This window comes from Chenopodium album, chromosome 26, assembly GCF_948465745.1.
Source record: "Chenopodium album chromosome 26, dcCheAlbu1.1, whole genome shotgun sequence".
Classification (NCBI taxonomy): domain Eukaryota; kingdom Viridiplantae; phylum Streptophyta; class Magnoliopsida; order Caryophyllales; family Amaranthaceae; genus Chenopodium; species Chenopodium album.
In genome coordinates, this window is record NC_137859.1 from 13,738,000 (window position 1) to 13,745,706 (window position 7,707).

At 31.1% G+C, this 7,707-nt stretch overlaps 1 long non-coding RNA gene and 1 pseudogene across 1 annotated transcript; one reads left to right on the plus strand and one right to left on the minus strand.

Annotated features, from left to right (window-relative positions):
- Window positions 1-3,354: 3,354 nt before the first annotated feature.
- On the minus strand, window positions 3,355-3,904 carry LOC145618080 (glutaredoxin-C11 pseudogene; annotated as a pseudogene).
- Window positions 3,905-5,849: 1,945 nt separating this feature from the next.
- On the plus strand, window positions 5,850-7,384 carry LOC145617945 (uncharacterized). Its single transcript, XR_014107817.1, has 2 exons — window positions 5,850-6,212; window positions 6,538-7,384. It is a non-coding gene; the product is annotated as an uncharacterized LOC145617945 (long non-coding RNA).
- Window positions 7,385-7,707: the final 323 nt, after the last annotated feature.

Below are 7,707 nucleotides of genomic sequence, written 5' to 3' on the forward strand. Positions count from 1 at the left end.
TCAAATTTTCTTAAATTAGGGTTTGTACTTGAAAATTAGGGCTCTTCGTTTTTGCCCACAAATGATGAAATTAGGAGTAATTTCGAGAGGCCAATGTGGTCTTTAATTCAATTTTTTTTTTTTTTTTTTTTTTTTTTTTTTTTTTTTTTTGGGTTTTGTATGTGCTTGTTCTATTAGGCTTCAATGGAGGAAGGGGATAAAGAGGTGAAGTGGGGTTTTTGGGTGGATGGGGTTGAATGAACGGGGTGGAATTTTCATGGGAGCATATTGGGTGAGATGGTGTTGTTGAGAGTGGTAGTGAATTAGTGGTGGTGGTGAGGTGGCGTTGGTGGGGGTGGCAGTGAGGTGGTGGTGGCGGTGAGTGAAAAGAGAAAAAAAAAAAAAGAAAAAGAAAGGAAGAAGATCACGTGACCCACACGTGCAAAGTCAACGTCGGAAAACCGAGTCAAAACACCGGAAACCGGGTTAAGGTGTTATTTCGCAAAATAAAAGTGGTTTTAGGTGTGTTTTTACAAGAAAATTTTTATAAGGTGTTTTTTTCGCAAAAAAGGTGTTATAAAAGGTGTTTTTTTTTTTTTTTTTTTTTTTTTTTGCAATTTTTCCTTTCTATTATAATTCTTCTTTAAAATAACTAAATTTTACTGAATTGAACTTATTTTCTACTGAACTAAAATTATTTTTACTGAATTGAAATTAATTTTACTGAACAGAACTTATTTTTACTGAACTGAAATTATTTTTACTTAATAGTATTATTTTTTTAAGGTAAAGTGAACAAGGCCATATAGTTAGAAAGTTTCAGATTTCAGAACATCCGTACAAGTTATAATTGATCTTTTGGAAGATATTAGCTACTCTTAATGAAGATACACAAAATCAAAAATTCGGTTAAGTTAGTTATGATTAGATTAATTAGTGAACCTTTTACAGGAATATTGTGGAGAGGATTAGTAGGGATATATTCCTTTCTTTAATGGATTAGTCTTTTCAAAGTGATTAGATATGAAATCTGTATTGATTACTATAAAATTAGTTAATAAGGATCTTCTTAATGCAACATTATCTTGCTAAATGACACGAATATTACCAATAAACTATATGTAAAGCAAAAATATCATGCTTAAAGGTTTGCTAATTTAGCATGATATTGTTCTGCAACATGTAAGGTGCATAAAATTCTTGGGAAAAGCTAAATAATTACCATATACATAATTGCAGTTTTGCTTATTGACCATTTATTATATTAATGTAGTGCTTAGGGTAAAAAATTACACACTAATCCTAATTTGCTTCTAAAAAACATGATAATTCTTTTAATATTTTAACGATTTTTTCAAAAAATATATTATATATATTTATTTACTAGAACGTTTCTTTTTGTGCATTTTCCTTTCATTATCTCTGTCTGTCTAGATTTCTCGATTATCATACATGTGTCTCTCTTTATTTCTCTTTGTCCCTCTTCGTCCTCATCACATATATTAAGTGCTAATGTGCGTCTAAAATATCATGTATCTCTTGCATGTAACAATTAGTTTTAAGAAAATGAAAGTATGTATTCATATATACTTCGGGCTAGAGAATCTAATCTTTACCATTCGAGAGTAGGATCGATTGACGTGTAGTTGTAATTTCTCACACAATGCAAGCATGTTTGTCAAAATGGTCAATTGGATAAGGTACAACCTTTAAAATCAACCAAAAACATGGGTACACACGTTAAGAGATTCGATCTTGTCCAAATTTCAACCATGTATATTCTCTAAATTTCCCATTTTTTTTTTTTTTGCCAAATGTTGTAAAAAGATTGAGGAGGTTTTAAGTTCCAAAAGGAGCTTATATAAGCATGGAAGAATTTGTGATAATGTTAGCATATAGATAGATTTGTGGTGGGGGGTAAAAGCAAGCTTATTGGAGTATAATTGTATAAAGGAAAGGAATGCCAACCCATTCTAAGGTAGGGGATTGTGACTATCCAAATTGCAATCCAGAAGCTACATTCACCTCTTTTATTTAATGGTAACATACCTAGGGGTGTAAACTAGCAGAGCTGACTTACAAAGTATTTGAGAACGGGGGGGAATTGTAACATGCACTACTAAGCTCGACTTGAAAAGCTCGTAAATAAACATGCTAAAATTTAATTTAGCTATTGGGTCATTAATTGATAATTATAATTTTTTTAAAAAAAAACACTTCGTTTATTCTTAGTTTATTTAAGTGTTAGCAGAAAAAAGATAAAGCATAACATGGCTAAATACTTGGAGTTTTTGAGGGAACTTTATATATTTTTTATTTAATTTAATTTAATTTATATTATATTTTATATATATATATATATTTGCAAAATCATTAACTTGCCTAAATACTTCATTACATATTTACTTTGTGCTCCTATATATTATTATGACTGACTATTTACTATTTACTATTTAATTACATTTCTCAATAAACTTTTATATTTCAGTTACTATTAATTTCAAAAAGCTCAGATCAGAATATATCTAATAATAACTACAATACAAGTGATACAAACATACAAGTGATGAATCACATACACCCATAGTCAAAACTCAAAAGTCCTTTATTCAACATAGAGAATCTCTCCTTTGGCCTCCAAATCCAGATCATCACACGTCATCAAGCTAAGGGGATTCTTCTAAAAAAAAAAAAAAAAAAAAGAAAAAAAAAAAAAAAACCCAAACTTTGTTGCAGCAATTTTCATATTAAAAATATATGTTGGACCATAATGTTTTCTTCTAGTGAAGTGATTCTGAGTGTCACAATGTCTGCGTTTAACTGGTTGATGTTTACGTCCAAATTCTACAGATTCTTTCATCAATAAGGACATGTTTTGTTGACTTCCAATTTACAAGTCAGCTACCAAAAAAAGTCAATTTATTGAACAATGATAAAAATTAGGTTACAATATTTGTACTAATTAGTATCTAATTGACTTATTAGCAATAGAATTACATTATGAAGTACTGCCTCCGATATTCTTTGGTGGGAAGAGAAAAAATGATTGTAGAGAATAATACTTTTTATTGTCGATATCTATTACCTAACGAGCTAAATTAATACATGTGTTGATCTCTATTCGAATTGCTCAAAGTTTCGGTAGTGTTCATATATTGCTTTAATAAGTGAAAACATAGACACTTGTTAACTCGATCAAATTATTATCTCAAAGTAGTTGAATTGAAATTAGACATTAATTAACCCAGCCCAAAGTCAACTCAAAAGACTCATCACCCAAATAAACCAGGATTAAACCCAATTTAATGACTATTTTGCCCCCTCAAAATAATCAAATAAATTTAGGAGATAGTAAATATTTTAAGTGCTCTTGTATATATAGTACTTCGTATATGTAACCGATATTCATAATATGCCTAGTTACATTTCTTGTTCATCTGAGTATATATGCAGCTATATCAAGAGCTTACAAAAAGAAAAGCCCTATGAACAATGCTGCAATTAAAAAAAAAAAAAGGCGTTCGAGTTTTACGAACAAGTAAATATAGTTAGAGCCAAATAGCCTTAGCAGCAATAAGCATTTCTTTGAGGGAGCCAGTAAGATGGGCAGCAAGAACATCCTTAGTAGAACCGACGAATCGGCCTCCAATGAACACTGCAGGGACAATAGGCTTACACCCTAACTTCTGCAATGCAGATTCGAGCTCCCGACCTCTAGGATCACGATCAATCTCGTACACTGCAGGACTTGCACCCATGTCATAGAGTAGTGTCTTGATGCTATGACACATACAATCTGAGCTTTTGACAAGTATAACAACTGCCTTTGATTTTGCTAACTCATTCACTCTTTCCATTGTATTATAGCTTAATTAATAAGATTTTCTTCTCTAAGTAAAGGTTGATATATACTTAGTAGTATAATAGTGTATTATTAGTTGATGAGATGATATAAACAATAAGATTATTGGTTATTTATAGGGAGGGAAGATAGAGGATTGACATTGGATATTGCAAAAAAGGGTAAAGGGGAATTATGATAATTTAATTAAATAAAATGGAGTTTTATTGGATAAGAATATTAAGGAAGAATTGATATTCCAATGGATAATAATTAATATGACTTGTATTTGTATTTGGTCATGGACAAGGAAGATATTATAGTACAATGAATCTGCATGATATGCTTCTTGATCAATAAGATTGCACCTTGTGATATTGTATATATATGTTTATTTTCTCATAATTGTGATGGGTAAAAAGATCGTTGTTTATTATATTGTACAATCGGTTGTATCACGATTATAGTACTACAACTGATTTGTTAGTTGTTTCGTGTGCATAGTATAATTAAGGTTATTTTTAAACTTATTTACTGATATTTTTTTTTTATTGAAACACAACTTATTTACTTAAATAAAGATTTGTTAAATATGCAAATGAGCATTAAATGGTCATAGGTACAATTTGAAGACCATATAAATAAAAGTAAACACTATATTATGATATAGAGACAATAATGTTTATTCGACTTATTATTGATTTTCTTCAAAAGTAATTTATTTAAAAAAATAATATTCAGAAAAAAAAAACCCTAAGCTATGTTGCCTAAGCTATATATGTAAACTAGATGAAGCCCGTGCGACGTACGGTTTGTTTGATTTTTTTTTTTTTTTTATTAATGAGCTAAAATTTGTTGTATATTTAGATAAATTCCTAATATTAAAAGATAATATTTTATATTTAATTAATTTAAACTTAAAAATTTCATTCGCCGATTTTGCTTACATGACATTTGAATTATTTAATTTTAAAAGAAATTATAATCTCTTATTTAATTGGCTACCACTAAGATTTATAATTTTACATGGCGCGCTGAGAAAATTAGATCCTACGTGGCTCTCTAAAAACTCGGGAAAAAACTCTCCTTTAAATATATATATTAGATTGGAGTACAAGTAATTTATGTTAAATAGAATTTTTTTATTTTTTTTTAAACAAAAAAAATTCTTAGTAAAAAACACTATTGTTATTAACCAATTCTTACACCCTTTGCATCTTACAATATTTTTTCTTATAACAATGTAAATTATATTTCCCTAAATTTCTAAAAGGGGGTGTGTAAAGAATACATTTAAGATAAAGTTTGTGAAGAAAGGAATATATTCTATTTATGTTAAAATAAAGAATGTTGCACTAAGAATCTAAGTGGCCCTGGATAAGTTTAGCTCATTGTTTAAATAGGAAAGTAAGCTTTTAGGAGGGTGGTCGACTGGGTCGGTCATCCAAATCTATTGCCATATAGGCCTCAAATCATTTATGTCTTAATTAAGCATGCAAAGCTCTATTTTGTTATCCTTATTTTCACTTCAAAAACTTAGGCCTAAGCGATGTCGCGACTAGAGCTGTCAATTCGGGTAAATGGATCGGGTTTGAGTCGGTTTAGTGTGGGTCGGGTCATATCGGGTCGAGTCAGTAGTACGGGTTAATGTCGGGACCTATACGGGTCGGGTTTGGGTTGGGTCATACATGAGTCGGGTCACGTCGGGTCATACATCTTATCGGGTTTGGGTCGGGTCAATAACAAGTCGGGTTACATTCGAGTCGGGTGAAAAACAGGTCGGGTGGGTTCGGTTCAAGTCAATTATTTACGGGTTATAATCAGGTCGGGTCATTATCGGGTTCGGTTCGAGTCAATAATAATCAAGTCGGGTCATTCTCGAGTTCGAGTCGGGTTCGGTTCGAGTCAATAAATTTTTTTAAATTTTTTTTTAAAGCTCCAAATCAAATTGCATAATTTAAAACATTTAAAAAATATAAAAATAAACAAGTGAATACTAAAATTTGAAAAATAGGATCAATAAAAGGATTATAAGTAGTTAAATGGAAGTTTATTTTGAAGATAAATTTAGAAAAAAAAAAAAAAACAAAAAAAATACATTTAGCTATACATTGACAGCTCACAGACTCACATAGCTCATTGCTCATATAGGAAGTTGAAGATAATTAGGAAAAATAAAATCAATCACAATAGAGATTTCATGGGGGAAAATTTCATCAATCTCGCCATTAGAGTGCAACCTTACTTAATATACTAAGATTCAGTGATTTTCCTATGCCTATAAGTTGTATTCTTCAAAAATCCAGAATTGCGCCTCTGCTGGGCCGCCAACTCTACCACCTCTCATTGTCGCCTTTTCTCTTCAACAAGGAGAAATCACTCCAAATTCCTGGTAATCAATTTTTACAATTATATTAGCTATTTAAATTTGAGGATCTATTCATTATAATTGGCTAATTGGTTTTACATATTTTTTTGCTTAATTAACCGGTTTAATGTTTATAAATTGAAGTTAATTTTAACATTTTAAATTTAATCTTCATATATTAATGTTGAATAATTTTTAGATATTTAATTGGGTTGTCTGTATACAATTTTTAGATACAATTTGAAGTTGATTTTTACAATTTGGTTGCTTGTTGTTGATGTAAATCATATTAATATGCATTTTTTTATTGATCTTACTCCTAATCTTGCTTGATTGTTTGGTGTAGCAGGGGACTTTGAGCTTGAGCAAGCATCAATTACATGTATCAGTGTTGGAAATGCATCAATTACATGTATCAGTGTTGGACTTTGAGCTTGAGCAAGCATCAATTACATGTATCAATCAATATCTCCAATTCAAGGAAAGCGATCTCCTATTTGGCAGAATTTTGAGGTTAATGGTTATTCTTTAAGTATTGTTGAACATGAGGGGTTTAGGAAATTGCATACATATTTGAATCCCAAGGTTAGAACTATTTCTAGAAACACAATATTGAAATGGTGCATGATGTGTTAAAGCAATATGTTCGTAATACGCTTAAGGCCTTATCAAGTAAAGTTTCCTTGACTTGTGATGTATGGACATCTTGTACTACTCGTGGTTATTTGTCTCTTACGGCCCATTTTGTGGATAATGACTGGAAATTACAGTCTAAGGTACTCAACTTTAGGCATTTTCCACCTCCCCATACTGGTCATGAAATTTAGTTTGATCAAAGATTGGGGTATTGAAAGAAATGTTTGTAGTATGACTATTGACAATGCAAGTAATATGGATTCTATGGTTGGGAAACTCCAAATTGAATTGGATGCAATGGCTAAATTACCTCTTGATGGCAAATATTTTCATGTTAATATCTTAAACTTAATTGTCAAAGAAGGTTTGAAAGTCATTGATGAATCTGTTTCGGGAGAATGTGAAGTATATTGATTCTTCTGAAACTAGACTTAATAAGTTTGAGCGGTGTGTTACTAGTTGTAAGTTAGCTACAGGTGATGATGTATTGCTATCATTTGGTGGTCTAAAATAATTGTAATTGCTATCACTCTTTCTATAATAAAGTGCTACTTCTAATACATCATGGCCTATTTTGGTTAAATTTTTTTTTTCTGTAGTATATTGTTGGATATTTTTCTGTAGTATAATAAAGTGCTCCTATCCCTGTTGGCATACAAAATCGCTAGATCCCCCCTGCTGCAGACACCATTAAGGTGAATACAGATGCTCACATGGCTGCTGGAAATGTCATTGGACTGAGTGTGTGTTTGCGTGATGAGAATGGTGGTCTGGTGGCTGCTGCGAAGCAGGTCGTGTGTGAAAATAGGCTATTGAACACGCTGAAGTTGCTGCTACCAAGTTGCTACTGCCTGTTAGCATTGCTGCACGTTTGGTTTGGGCA